Here is a 16,655-nt window from a genome sequence, read left to right as displayed (position 1 = left end):
ATTATGAGGCATTTCTTTCCAAGCAATTGTTTATTATACATTCAAAACCCTTTTTGTGAGTCAAATAACGTCACGGTAATGTTAAACTGTGTTTTGCTCTGCTACCTCATATAGACACTGAGTCAGTTAATAAATATTTGTCTTGTATATTAATAATAAATGTCGAGCAATCCTAAGAAACATGAAGAAAGAATATGAACAGCCACTTAACCTGAAAAGAAATAGAAGTAATCAATAAACACTTTAAGAATGCTTAAGTTTGAATAAGAACCAAAATTAAAATGAGGCCTTGATAATGTACTATATTGCTGCTGCAGTGTTGGGCCCTGTAGTCCTAGTTACCTGAGAAGCTGAGGTGGGAAGATCACTTGAGCCCAGGAGTTTGAAGCCAGCCTAAGCAACATAGCAAGACTCTGTCTGTCTCTAAAAAAAAAAAAGAAAAAAACAAAGACCAAAAAAAAAAAAAAAAAAGAAAGAAAAAATTCATATTGCCCAAAAAGATCCATAAAGATTCATAACACCCAATGTTGACAATAATTTGAGGTACCACTGTCAAATAGAACTTTCTATGACAGTGGAACTTTCTGTGATGATGGACCTGTCTGTATCTGTGGTGTTCTTTATAGTGATCAAAAACCACACGTAGCTGTTTCTGTTAAAATATTGCCAGCAAAGTGTGGTGGCTCACAACTGTAATCCCAGCATTTTGGGAGGCATTGGTTGAGGTCAGGAGTGTGCGACCAGCCTGGGCAATATAATAATCTTATCTCTACCAAAAAAAAAAAAAAATTAGCCAGGTATGGCAGCAGGCAGCTGCAGTCCTAGCTACTCAGAAAGCTGAGATGGGAGGATCCCTTGAGCCTAGGAGTTCAAGGCTGCAGTGAGCCATGATGGTGCCACATCACTCCAGAGCCTGGGTGACAGGGCAAGATCCTATTTGGGAATAAATAAATAAATATTACCAATGTTACTAAAAATTGAATTTTTAATGTTTTTAAAATTTAAATTTAAGTAGCTACATATGGCTAGTGGCTCCTGTGTTGAACAGCACTGTTTGGGAAAGTAGGCAGTTCAATAAACCTTTTATAATGGTATAAACTTACATACTACTTTTGGAAAATAATTTCAAAAAAGCCTGCATAATTTGACTTAGCAGTACTGATATTGGTAACCTGTAAAACAATAATACTTGAAAGTGTGCAAGAATTCAAATAATAATTATGTCAGCATAATTTATGAGAATTCATAATTAGAAGCCAATTAAATACCTTAACCATTAATAAAAAAGAAGTTAAATAAATTGTTGTATGTTCATACTATGCCATTTTGTACAGCTATTTTTAAAAGCAGGTGTTAGATTTTCCAATACTGATGTGAAAAGCTATCCATGACAGTCTAAGTGAAAAAATAATTATATAATCAAAAATATACATAGTATGACAAATCCATTTTCCAAAGGGAAAAATCAAAAGTTTGTGCCTACGTATTTGATAATATATAAAACCAAGTGTCACTGGTGGTTTTCACTAGGGGTGGGTTTATACATTGAAGTGTGGCTTGTATATTCTAAAAGCATATTTTCCTCTTGAAATTAAAAAATCCATATAAATATATTAATTTCTTATTTTATACTCGACCTTTGCCAGGATTCAAAGTATGCGAAACTTGTATTCTACCTTTTAAGATTTTACAATTTTATAGGAAAAATAGACATGAAGAAATACTTCATAAACAGTGGTGAACATTTGGGCTACAAATGTTTCTTATGTTGGTGTAGTTGACTACACCAACATAAGAAAGTGGAAGGATACATGACTGTACATTTAATCTCAATGCGTAGCAGTGTTGCTAAGGGTAGTTGCAATATTTGTGCCGAAGCGTGGGTGAATGATCGGTGCAGAATCGTCGTCTTTCAATGCCAAGATCACATGATACTCATTTTGCACAGAGACCTACAGGATCTGCTAACCAAGTGCAGCCTTCGGTTGATAGGGATCGCCTCTTTTCAGCTTTTTTCAATCTTGGATCAAAAGAAAAGAAATAGTTCTAAACTATAAATTCGATCTCACTTTGTCTTTCTCTTATTTTTAAAAAACGCTTTGTAAGTCCCCACACTGTTTTCAGAATACTATGAAGTCCAAACTCATTAGCTTCCTATGCCAAGACCTTCACAGTCTAGCCCCAGATCATTTTTTTTACCTTTATTTTAGAGTACTTCCTATTCACTTTCTTCTCGCAACAGATTACCCATTTGTTCCTGAATATAACAAGCACTTTTAAAGTTTTATGTCTTTTTTTACACTGTTTTCTCAATAATACCTTTCATTACACCCCTCTGTCCTTACCTACCTGCTGAATGAACTCAAGGCCTAGCTTAATGTCACCTCTTTGAATCCCTCCTTGATTCCCATAGGCAAAATTAATTTCTCCCATGCCCTGTCTTCTGAAACTCTCAGTAATTACTTGCATCTTAGAGATAATGTTTACATATTAAATTATAGATAATTATTTGCATTACTCATTATCATTTTCCCCTATCAATGATGTTGCTAGTATCATGTCTTATTCATCTCTGCATGAAGTAATGCATATATAACCTGGCATCCAATGAGTCTTTGATATATGAAGCTACTATTTTGTTGTTTATATTAGGGGTGCCACCTCAAATGTGTATCACATACTTGTCATAGTACGTACTTTAAAGACTTCTCAATCAGCTAAACCCTGGTTGAAAACAGTACTGTCATTGCTCACCCCTATGCTTTCGTGAACCCAGAAAGTCTTTATCTTCCCTACTTTTAGCATATCATATTGCTAATTGTCTTTATATTTTCATTTAGTTGGTTTATTTGTTCCAGAAATACATACTGAACACCCACTATAAACCAGATAGTTTGCTAGACACTGAAGATATAGAATTAAGTAAGATGAAAATTATTTCTGCCCTCCTGAAGCTTATCATCTAGCAGGGAAAATAATAATCAAACAAAATATGATGTAGTTAAAATTTCATATCTGCTCTACAGGAAAATCATACAGCATTGTGAACAATTACTGCTTTTTTAAAATCTCTAACTTCAGATGGGTTATAGGTCTCCTTGAGGAAGAGGTATTTAGGATGATAATGGGTAAAAACTAAGTAGAAAAAGTGAACAGGGATAGTGATGAAGGTAGGAAGACGGGGAAGAATTTCAGACAAAGAGAACTAGTAAGTAGTCAGCATGTTTTACAGAGCCAAATTGTTCAACAATGAGTATAACTGTAGTTCTCAGTGGTAAGTAAATCCAGGCCTTTTGCTCAGTATTCCTGGACTGAAACCTGTCTTCAGCATTTCCTTTCAAATCTATGCCTCAGCCCCACGGGCCATGTCCTTCCTCAGACTCTTCTTTCTGGCAGCAATGTTCCATCTCTCATGTTCAAATCCTACACATCCTTCCAAAGTCAATTCTAATCCTGAGGTTCTCTCTTATCCAGCTCACCTGCCAACAATGACACCTTCCTCTGCATCATTTCCATGCCACTTTATCTCCACCTATCTCACTATCTGTATCTATATATGCAATTTATATCTGATTTATCTCTATACCCCCCTTCTCAAAAGAGGTCTAGCAGAATCCTTGTACCAAGTACATATTTTATGTATTTTTATTGAATAAAAATGGCTTTTAATGAGTCATGTATGACAGTGACGAAGTAACTGAGAGGACGCCTCAAATGTCCACAGAGTTTAAAAAGCAAAACTATGTAGTCAAACTTTCATTCAGGTAGAAGTTAAATGTGCATTTATCACCCAGTTGTTGGAGGCCAGTTAGCTCATTTGGTCAGAGTGTGGTGCTAATATCATGTGTAGTATGTAAGGTTGCAACTTTTGCAAACATGAAAGCATGGGAAAATCAATACATTTCTTGCAATGACAATTGGAAATCAAGAGCACAGGTCTTACAGCCTAGTACTTCAGTGTTTCCCTACTGCCACGCCTTCCCCCTACACACATTATGACAAAGACATTTACTTCTATTAGTTTTTAAATAAAAATTCTAAAATTAACTTAATCCTCTCCCATTGTTTACCTTCAGAAACTACGGTTTGTTGATGCCATGACACCATTTTCTTGTAAAATGTTAGCATAACTCTGAAGGACAAGTACGGTCTCCGTCTTTAGCTCTGAGGCTGAGCGAGGAATGCATGTCTCTGTGTTATGGAACCAACCTCTTTCTCTTAAATCTACTTAAAAATGTTGAAAGAGCTGGTTCTATCATTATCTTCTCCTTAAAGCATCAGTACATCTTCCTTCTGACAGGCAACTTTATTTTTCTTCGGACAAATTGAGAGACTCACATCTCTCCTAATTTCAAACCTTTGGGGAGAAGATAGCTATGTTATCCAGGGCTCTGGGTTGGTTAGTAATGATCTTGGTGAGTAAGGACTTAGTGTTTTCAGGGTGTAGTGTGTGCACAGGTCCCTTGGCTGTGCATGGAGAAAAACTCTAATCTGCGTTCACAGAATGAACTGCTAAACTTGGCTGGCCACCTTGTAAATGTGGGCCTTTGGTCCTAAGAGTGCAAACAGGAAAACTATTGATCATGCATCAGTGATCTCATTTTTATGTGGAAAGGATGCAGAATGTATAGAATTTTTAAAGTGGGGAAGAATTTCTCCCTGAACTGCACTACAACCACTCATAGAAAATTCTATGCCAAGGTGATTTCATTTCTCTTTAAGTACAGTACAGTTAAAAATTTAAAATGAAAATAATGAGAATGGGCCAGGCATGCTGGCTCATGCCTATAATCTCAACACTTTAAAAGGCTGAGGCTGGTAGATCACTTGAGGTCGGGAGTTCAAGACCCACCTGGCCAACATGGTAAAACCTCATCTCTACTAAAAATACAAAAAATTAGCCAGGTGTGATGGCACAAGCCTGTCATCTCAGCTACTCAGGAGGCTGTGGCAGGAGAATTGCTTGAACGTGGGAGGCAGAGATTCCAGTGAGCCAAGCTTGTGGCACTGCTCTTTAGCCTGGGCAAGAGCAAGATTCTCTCTCAAAAAAAAAAAAAAAAAAAAAAGAAAAGAAAAGAGAAGAAAAAAAAGAAGGAACATAATGTGGTTGGAACCTAAGAACCTAAGAATGATTGAAGTAATTATATTTAACTCTTCAAATTACACTGACAGCTAATGGTTAAATAACCCAATTAATTAATATTCATTCCTTAAGGATTCCATCACCTAAATCATAGGAGTACCTACAAAAGGTATTATCTCAAGGGAGGAAACTTCACTTGATCAGAAGAGGAAATGTGTTAGTCTTAGGTTCAGATTGCATCGAATGCCTCATATTCTCTTCTAAACTGACTCGGAACTAACTAGCTTTGCTCTCTCCTGCCTCCAAAGTCTTCTTTTTCTCTGCAGGATTAGGCACATTTGCTTTTCTGATTCTGCAGCTTTTTCCAAACTAGAGGCAAGAATAATCTCAGGGCCAGATAAAGGAGATCTAATTTCACTGTAATGTTGCTCTTTTCTTTTTTATTTTCCAAGAATTTTGTGCACATTGTCAAATGTGACTGAAACCTAAGGCTTGCTCGTATTTTACTGGTGTTTGTCTAGAGATGGAGACTTGGAGGAAGAAGAGTCTGTATTCCATAGCACCCCAAGAAAACATCTCTTCTTTCTAGCTGCACATGCCTCTGGAGCAGGGAATTTAGTAACTGTCACTATTATATCTCCAATGCCTTTCTTACCACCTAGAATGACAGTGAATGTCTCTAGAATAAATAAACTTTGCAGAATAGGAAGATTACTTTAGATACCAGAAGATATTTTGCAAGTTAAAAAAAAAGCACCTCAAGGGGACACGAATGCCATCTATTAGTTTCTTAAGACTACACAATTGAGGAGAAAATGTCTATAGACAGTAGAGCACAAAGTCCAGAGTCAGAACTCACAGTTTGCGGCAAAAATATTTCTGCTTCAAAGGTCTAGTACTTTTTAAAATTATCTTGAAGACTCGTGTAGTAGCTACATTTGCTAGTGTGAGTGGAGTATTCTCAGAAGATTAAAAGGGAGCTGACATTAAATTGTGATTGCTATCATTTCTTTTCAAGTAGACAGGTTAGGCCATGCCTTTTATGGCACTGCAGGCTCATTTGCCCTGTGAACCTCTCTCTAACCTCCTCTCCAGTTGAGAAGAACTGATTATTCTGTATTAGGAGAGTACTTTGTAGGTCTCTTGACATACCACTGCCACACCACAGTGAAATGTATTTTATTTGTGCCAGACTGAGAGCCTTCACGGAAAATGAAAGAAAAGAAAACTAACGATTAAGTTAATATGTCAGACACAATACTGGATTTTTTTGTTGTTGTTAGCATTCTGTTCTCTCCTTTAATTGTTAGACTAGCTTAAAGACATTGGTATTATTTTTTTCTATATTTCAGATTAAATTAAAAACCAAAGAGAGATGAACAGAAACTGACCATATGCCACACGTATGTTAAGTATTGTTTCCAAGATTAGATCCCAGATCTGACTGAGAACCAGTCTCAAGCCCATTTTACTCCACCACACTTAGAGGCAGTGGAGCATAGTAGCTAGCATTGGTTCTAGAATCAGGTTGCCTGGGTTTACATCTCAACTGTGTCTCTCACAGATTCCCTAATTTTTACGAATCTCTGCTATGATTAACTGTACTGTAAATGAAAAAAGTAATAAGGGCACAACAGTTAGGATTGTTGCATTAAATAAAGTAATCATTGTTAATCATTTAGAAGATTTCCTGAGACATGGTAAGTGTTGAGTAAAGGTTAACTATTTTTGAGAACGGATAATAGATCATTTTCTTTTGTATCAACAGACATGGTACATAATTCAACATTAGGCAATTAGTAAACCCTGAAATAATGACTGTGGAATTTAATTACATGTTGATGAAGAGGCAGAATTAAGAAAACTTACTGGAATTTTCTGGAAAATATTTCCTAGGTATTTCCTCAACTGTAAATAATTTTATCTTTCATAGTTCACACAATTCAGGAAATGCAGGGTGGGGCACCCTCGTTACTCATGGATACTCCCACAGTTCTTTTTCACCTGTATGTTTTCAAAATGCAAGCTTTTGAATGTCTGTCAATAAATGTGGAAATGATAATGAAATTAGAAGAATATGTGATCTCAATAGTAATAACTTTCAGGCCAGAATTACCAACTGATGCTAAAATTAGTGGACGAGGATGTCCATTTATGCTTAAGATGTAGAATGTGACAAGAAAATGTCTTTCCCATCTTAACAATGAGAAAAAGTTAGATAATCTATTCTTAAAATCGTAAGAGAGCTGACATTGTAAGGCAAACCAACTGAATTCCAATGAACGGCATACCACTCTGAGAAGGGACGGGACAAAATAACTATTTCATTTCTGTCTACAGAAATTATTCAAACTGAAATGTAAAAATAAAAATGATTTATAAGGTCAATATACAAAAATGCATGGTAATTTTACATACTACCAAGGAGAATTTAGAAATAATTATTATTTTTCTTTTGTTATGGGAGATGAGATGCTATTTCTTTGAAGGCCCCTTCTCTTCTTTAGCTCTTGATTCCACTCTGATAAGGGATGGAACGAAAGAACTATTTCATTTCTGACAGAACATGAGAGGAAAATATTGTAGTCCTAAAAGCCGGTATGAAAAAATTCAGCTATAAGTTTACCAGATTCTTTAAAGCAATGTGTGGGATAGCTTATTCATAACCGTGAGAACCGAAACACAAAAGGAGTTGACCCTAGCTCACACGTCCTTTTCCACAGGCTTCCGGAGGTATGCAGGCAGAAGACTGGAGGCGGGACCCTTGGTGGCACCAGTGTGCAGATATGCCGATAGTGACTGATTGCAACTTACTAGAGTAAGTTGCAAATTACTACTCATTTCTCTGGATTCGTGACTCAAATAAAACAAATCCCTAAGCCACGGGGAAAGGGGCAACCTCTCCAACACCTAGGGCCAAAAAAAGGTCCTCTGCTTATGTGAAAGTGGTAACATAAAAGGTAGGAAACCCTTCTGTCTCCGGGACCCAGAAAAAGACTCATTCCTTCTGGGAGAAGGGTAGAATTAAAATATCGCTGCTTCTAGGAAATTTGAAAGAAAACTTTTGGGCCCAGGCTCCTGGACTGATACAATGCAGAGGTCTGCTGCAGCTGGAGTATGGGTAGGATCCAAGGGGAGAAGGGGGCAGGAATGCTGAAAAGTCAAACCTTCAAGGCCCGGTTGTACAGGATCTGCCTAAGACTGAGACTAGGTCAGAAGAACCAAGAATCTCACCTTCTCTCAAAGAGCTTCAAACTGAGTAACCAGCAATAATTTTCTACAAACTGGGACCAGGACAAAGGGTGGCAAGAGATTCTCTCTGTGATAGGAAATGGCTGAAAGCAGGGGATGGAGCAGTAACACTGAAAAAAACGTTCTGGTACCCAAGGAACCACTCGAAGTACAATGTACATATCCCATCACTGGAGGAATTGGAAATGTGTGGCACACTTCAGGTAACAATAACAAAAACAAATACCAAATATAGCCTAACTACTAACAAGATTGACTCAGCTCAGAAGTAGAAGTACACACATTTCCAACTGTAAATGCTATTTGCCTTTGTATCTACTGCTTTTCCACACACAATTACCAATATTCAGTAACAATTATGTTCTATACCCACAAATCAAGAAAGAATGACCCTATGGTTAAGAAATAAGAAGCAAGAAAAATCTGAGTCAGAGGTAAGTCAGCTAGCTGAAACTATAGTTGGAATAATCAGACAGAAACATTTAAATAACTATGATTCATAAATTAAAGGACCTAAAGAAAAAGGTAGATGACATGCATAAAGAGATGAATTTCACCATAGAGATCGAAACAATAAATATAATCAAGTGAAACTGCTAGAAATTTTAAAACATGATAAGATAAAGAATATTGAAAATTTATAGACCGAATGCAGCTGAGAAAAAAAGTAACTGGAAGATGTCCATAGAAATTATTCAAACTAAAACATAAAAGTAAAAATGACAGGTAAGGTCAACATACAAAAATGCACGGTAATTTTATGTACTAGCAAGGAGAATTTAGAAATTATTATTTTTCTTTTGTTATAAGAGATGAGATGCTATTTCTTTGAAGGCCCCTTCCTTTCTTTAACTCTTGATTCCATTCTTTTTTATTTTCACAAATCCTCTAATCTTGATTAGTTTGTGTGTCCGTCCTCAGCTGTTTTACTTTTCATTAAATTACTTGCTTTATCACTCAGACTCTGTAGTAGTTACACAAAAAGACGCACAAATGAACCTCTTTGACTCCCTGTCTCTCTACCACCCACCTCACTCCCTCCTCCACATACTCCTACTCTGGTCTTTGTTTCCACTACTACTTTCAATAAGCTCTAGTCAAGACCACAAGTAGAGTGGTTACTTTCTGCCATTGACTTAGACCCTAGGAACTGTTGACCAGCAGTCACTTCTGCTCTCTTGAAACATTTATTTATTCTGCCTTCCTTGACAGCACACATTTCTTTTTCTGCCCCATTGAGACCTCATTCTGTCTCCTTTTCTGGCTTCAGTTATCCTATTCAACCTCTAATTATTGATGTACTTTAGTGTTGAGTCTCAGATTTCTTTCTGTTCCCTACTTATATTTTTACCTATAGGAAGTATCCTCCAGTTCCAGTGTTTTAAGAACTACTTGTATGCTAATGTCTTCCAAATTTCCATCTTGACATCTTTCCTGAGCTCCAGACTTGTATACACAACTTAATTCATGACATTTTCACTTTGGTTATCAATAGGCATTTCAAATTTATCATTTCCAAAAAAGAACTGTTAACTCTCATCCACCTTCAGCAAATATATTTCTCACATAATCTCCGTCATCTCAGTAAAAGCTATCATTATCTACTCAGTTGCCGAAGCCAAAACGTTAGGAGTTGTTTTCGACTGCTCTCTTCTGCGCACTCCCCATGCCTGAATCAGTAGCAAGTGACATCATTTGTACCTGCCACAGACGTCCTGAATCTTTCCTTTTGCAGCACGTCTATGTGCATTGAAGTCATTTGGACTATTATATTGCATCCTAACTGGTCTTTGTGCTTCAACTCCTGCTTTTCTAAACTCCATCCTCAAAAAGCAGGCAATGTATTTTTAAGTATATGTATATATATACAAATTTCCTACCATGGCCTATATGACTTCTGACCGCCTCTCAGATCACAGCTTCTTTTGCTTTTCCTCTTGCTCACTGTTTTTCAACACTTGTTTTTGTTTTTTAACAATTTCCCCTAATCCATTGTCTTTTTCTTGCTCCTACTAGTTCCTTTTCATTCGTACAGAAACCTAAACATCTTGTTCCCAGAGGGGCTTCCCTGATTATAGAAGTTAGCATCCAACTGCTCCACTAATACAACCCTAGCTATTCTCCATGTTCTTATAAGGAGGTGAGCAGAGACAGCAAGATAGGCAGGGGAAAAGGCTAACAAAATATTGTCTCAGCTTGAGACTAGCTTCATTCCGATTTCACAGAATCTCTGGAGAAAAGTCTACTCCAGTGTAAATATGCCCTTGGAGTAAGGCAGCAGCCTTTTGTACTCCTGCATCAGTCACTTTTCTTTTTGGTCCAAGGTCCAAGGGAAGGATAGACAGTGAGGTTAGCTGACTTCCTGAGAAATGAGGCTGCCAGTGACCAAGGACAGTTCTTTATAGAAGGGAGAACTGTGGGTGGCAAGCAACACTGCTACTGCCAGCAACTGGAAGGGTCAGGGCAGTGGGTAGCAAAGAGAATACCGGCAGGACATCAGCAGCTTTCATTAGACAAAGTTCATTCAACCCAACTAGATTGTAGGTGGAAAGATGGGTATAGGATTTGAATAACCTAGTTTCAAAAGGTCCTTTTAATTCTAACATTTTACGAATTTGTAATTTTAACAATATTGTCTAAGTTTATTCATGATAACTAATCATAATACTGACACTGATATTATTTTTTTCTAAGCGTTTGATTTACTTTGTGATATGGAGTCAAGTAATGAGCCTTGATTATGCTTTTCAGAATTCATTAGATCTGTAGAAATTATGTCCAGGTCCGCAATCACACTGCCCCAGCCTCAATCATCTTGTTTACATTCCACTCTACCCTAGTCAACTCTAGCTGTAACAGGCTTGCTAGAACTTGAACATCGTATTTTCTGCAATTACTTTCCTGACCACTGTAGGCTAAATTAACTTCTCTCTTTACTCTAGAAAAATGATCATACTTAGCACATTACACTATGGTGTCATTAATTTTTATAGCTAAGGCTGATCTCAGTGCCCAAGATTTTGTTGTAATTAAATATTTTCACATCTCAAACACACTCAGAGTTCCTTCTGATTTTTACAAGACTTACCCCCCTTAAACTCATTTCAATCTACACAAAAACTGGAAAATGAAGACAAAATCTATTTATCAACTCAGTTTTTTCACTTTTATTTCTGTCAGCTCTTGAAATAAACTGGTATTGTGTTTATATCTCATTTTTACTATTCTATCCAGGATGAAAAGAAATTAATTTGTCCAAGCAAATAATGTCATCAACTTCCAATGAAAAAATACACACTCTTTTCAACTGGCTGAAGATTGATATTCCTCTTTAGAAAACTACTTACTACAGCATGACAACAATATGTATGGAAAATAAAAGTCTAAATAGATTGCTTGGAACAAATAGACTTGGAACAAGAGCAAAAGTTCTTGGCTGAGATTACTGGGTCATACAGGAGACCAGTGTTTCTGAAACTCTGTGTTTCTCCAGCTGATAATAGATTTCCTCTGAAATGAACAGTTAACTTCCTGGCTAAATACATTGGGGAAATGCTACATAGTATGATTTAAAATATAAATTAACCATTTAAAATTTTTGAGAAGTCCTACTGAAAAGAAATCCATTATTCTTAAACGGTTATGCAACTATCTCTCAGTTCACTGATAATTTCAGATCAACCAGGAAACTTTCAACTTGGACTACTTTACAATTATTCCCAAGTATATTTTCTCTTTTATTAGTCAATTCTGTTGGTCAGTGTTCGGCTGCAGAGTACTGACTATGATAGCTAATTTCAGCAGAAAGAAATTTATAGATGTGTGCTAAATGGCTAACAGAATTTGGGGAGTAAATGAATAAAAGACTTTTAGGCAGAGCTTCCAAAAATCACTTGCAAAACCACATAACAGAACTTTGTCTCTAAGGGTTTTGCTGTTTCCGTCATAACCAGGAATCTGACTGCTGAACCGAGAGACTGCTGCTACAACAAGTTCCATACCTTCTCTGTTTTTCTGTGACCCACACCAGCAAGATAGAGGTCTCACATCTGACCTTTCTCTTTACTTAATTCCATTTAAATTTAGATTTCATGCTTGTGTGTCTGATTGGTGAAACATAAACGTATCCAGAATCTCAGCTTCAAGGGAATCTGGATAATATGAGTTTCAGCCTTCCAGTCTCGGCTTCACAGTATCCTATATGCCATAATCATTTTCTCCCAACATATATTGCATTGCAAGATGATAAAGTTTCTGGTGATGCAATGAGATGAAATAATAATTTTTAAAATTCTGGCCAGGCATGATGGCTCACGCCTGTAATCCTAGCACTTTGGGAGGCTGAGGTAGATGGATCACTTGAGCTGAGTAGTTCAAGTTCAGCCTGAGTCAAAGGTGAAACCCTGTCTGTAAAAATGCAGAAAAAAATAGCTGAGTGTGGTAGCATGCACCAGTTCTAGCTACTTGAGGGCTGAAGTGATAGGAGTGCTTGATCCTGGGAGATCTAGACTGCAGTGAGCTGTGATTGCACCACTGTATTCCAGCTTGTCTAGCCTGGGCGACAGAGCAATATCCCATCTCAAAAAAAAAAAAAAAAAAAAAAATCTAAACAAACCTAATTTTATAAAGTTTCATGAAGCCAGAGATTACATGTGCCTAGTTTAATGTTTGTAATAAAATAGGTACTTAAGAAACAGTGTCATTTAATGCATGAGATTATGGGATCATCTTGCCAATCATGTTGTTTTCCTGAAGATGAAACAGAACTCTGAAGAGGTGAAATGACCTGCTTACATTCTCTGTAATGGAATCCATCAGAGGTCTCTGTTACCTTAAGTATGCTTTGTTGTTCTATATTCTCATATAGAATGAGAACACTGTAATACAGTGTTCCACCTTTTAAAAAAGATTACAAGATGGAAGCAATGTATAATTGAAAGAAATAAAATTAAATAGAGTTAACAAATATTAAGGAGCAGTTAAAATATGCAGAATGCAATGCCAAGTATTGTAGGGAAGTTAAATAAAAATATAAATTCTTACCTTTCTAGAACATCAACAACGTTAAATTCTAATGATGGAGTTTCTTTCTCTAGATTGCCATACAGAATACTAGAGCAACATTACAGAAGTAATTCCCATAGCCATGTTTATTTACATGCCCCTGAGCTTGAAGCCCACTGGTTTATGTTTATGGTAAATAGATTTCTTTATCACATTAACGTTTAAAAATCTTTTGCTAATTTTAAATTCACTAGTATTTTCTTCCTTAACATCATTTTCTGCAGTTATTGGCAAATGACATAAAGAAGATTTTTACATTCTATATTTAGCCTTATGTAACATGGAAAGGTTTTCTGTAAAGTGTAATTCCATCCATTTAGGGAGATTTCTGTTAATACCTGTATTAGTCCTCCATAACAAAATATTATAGATGGGGGTTTAAGCAGTAAAATCTTATTTCTTACATTTCTGTAGGGTGGGAAGTTCAAGATTAAGGTGCTAGCAAGGTAGGTTTTATTCTGTGGCCACTTCTCTTGGCTTGTAGGTGACGACCATCTGGCTGTGTGCTTACACGACCTCTTCTTTGTGTACATGAGGAGGAAGAGAGAGAGAGAAGAGAGATCTCTCTTTCTCTTTTTATAAGGGCACTAACCTCATCACCAGAGGCCTTACCTTTATACACAGATCTAATCCTAATTGCTTCCAAAGGTTCCATCTCTAACTACCATCATATTGGGAGTTACAGCTTCAACATATGAACTGAGAGGCACAGTGTAGTCCATGACAATATCCACACAAAACAAAATAGAATATTGCATATTAGCAAAGTAGGACTGGGGTGCTGGTCTCAAAATTGTCAAAACAGAGGAAACTGGATAACATTGATAGGGCTAAACAGTATCTGTGCTGCTGTTGCTTGATGGTAGCACTAAGGCTTAAAATAGGTATTTTTATCATGATTAATCTTTAAATCATGCTTTTGTACTTCACATATAGGGTAAGAAACTAACAACAGTAGACTTTCTCTAACAATTTGTGGTACTGTTGTAAATGTTTATTATAATCTTTAGAACAACTGCTAAAAACTTATAGCCATTGAACTAATAATGGAGATCATATGCATGTCACATAATCTTATATGTAGAAAATCCTAAAGACCACCAAAAAACTGTTAAAAACCAATACATTAATTTGGTAAAGTTGCAGAATATGGAATTAACCTACAAAGAACAGTAGTATTTTTAGGCAATAACAATGAACTATCCAAAAAGAAAATAAAAACTATCTCACTTATGATAGCATCAAAAAGAATAAAATGGAAATAATTAACCAAGAAAGGGAAAGACTTATATACAGAAACAACAAAGCATTAATGAAAGAGATTAAAGGCACCAACAACTGAGAATACATCCCATATTTATGGATTGGAAGACTTAATATTGTTAAAATGCCCATTCTACCCAAAGCCATCTGTAGATTTCATGCTATTGCCATCAAAATCCCAATGGCATTTGTTAGAGAAATAGAAAAAAAAATCTAAAATTCAAATGGAACCACAAAAGATCTAGAATAGTCAAAGTAATCTAGAATAGAAAGAACAAAGCTAGAGTTATCATACTTTCTGATTTCAAAATATATTACAAAGCTTCTGTAATTAAAACTGACATACATATAGATATATAAAACAATTGAATAGAATATAGAACCAATAATGAAACCCACACATATGTAGTTAACAGATATTTGAAAGAATATCAATAATACACAAGGGAGAAAACGTAGTCTTTTTAACAAATTGTGTTGGGAAAAATGGGTGTCAACAGCAAAAGAATGAAATAGGCTCCCTATCTTATACTATGCACAAAAATAAGCTAAAAATGGAGTAAAGACTTAAATGTAAGACCTGAAACTGCACAACTCCTGAAAGAAAACACAGGGAGAAAGCTCCATGACATTGGTCCTGACAATGATTCTTGGCTATGACACCAAAAGCACAAGAAATAAAAGCAAAAATAGACAAGTGATACTATATGAAACAAAAATAATTCTGCACAAGAAGGAAACAATCAGCAGAGTAAAGAGGTGACCTACAGAATGAGAAAAAAGATTTGCCAACCATGTATCTGCTAAGGGGTTATTATGTAAAATATATAAGGAAGTACTACAAATAAATAGCAAAAAAGGTATGACTTAATTAAAATAAGTTCAAAAACCTGAATAGATATTTCCCTGGTAGATACATACAAATGGTTGGCAGTAATATGAGTATATGCTCAGCATAACTAAATGCCAAGGAAATACAAATCTAATGAAATGAGGTATCACCTCATATTACCAAACAAACAAAAGTTAAATTTTGGTGAGAATTTTTAATACTTGGAACACTTTTACACTGCTGGTGAGAAAGTAAAATGATACAGCTGCTGTGAAGCATAGTAGGACAGTTCTTCAAAAAGTTAAAAATAAAACTACCACATAATTTAGCAATCCCACTTCTGGGCATATACTCCAAAGAACTGAAATAAGAATCTCTAAGAGATATTTGTACTCCTGTGTTTATTACACCATTCACAATAGCTAAGTTATGAAAGCAACTGAAATACCTATTGAAAGATGAATGGATATAGAAAATCTGTGATTTTTTTCTTTTGCACGCAATAGAATATTATTAAGCCTTATAAAATAAGGAAATTCTGCCATTTGCCACAACTTGGATGACCTTGAAGGACATTATGCTTAGTGAAATAAACTAGTCACAGAAAGATAAATACTACATGATTTCACTTACGAGGTACCTAAAATAATCAAACTCAGAAACAGGTATTAGAATAGTAGTTACCAGGGACCAGAGGGAGAGGGTGATGTGGAGTTGTTGTTCAATTGATACAAGGTTTCTGTTATGCAAGATGAATTAGTTCTAGAGATCTCCACTATGGCATAATATAGTTGACAGTACTATATTATGCACTGAAAAATTGTTGAGGATAAATTTTATGTTAAGTGTTTTTATCACAAAAAAGAAATCCACAAACAATAAAACAACGGGACATAAAGAAACTTTTAGAAGTGGTGGATACATGCATAACATTGATTGTGATGATGGTTTCATGAGCATATGCTGTCTCAAAATTCATAAATTGCCTACATTAAATATATACCTTTTACTGTGTATCAATTATATCTCAACAATGCTGTCTAAAGGAAACTAACAAAAGAACAAATTAAACCCAAAGTAAGAAATGGAAACAAATTGCCAGGCATGGTGGCTCACACCTGTAATCCCAGCACTTTGGGAGGGTGAGGCAGGTGGATCACG

The sequence above is a fragment of the Saimiri boliviensis genome, chromosome 6 (assembly GCF_048565385.1).
Source record: "Saimiri boliviensis isolate mSaiBol1 chromosome 6, mSaiBol1.pri, whole genome shotgun sequence".
Taxonomy (NCBI): Eukaryota; Metazoa; Chordata; class Mammalia; order Primates; family Cebidae; genus Saimiri; species Saimiri boliviensis.
Note: the sequence above shows the minus strand (reverse complement) of the source record.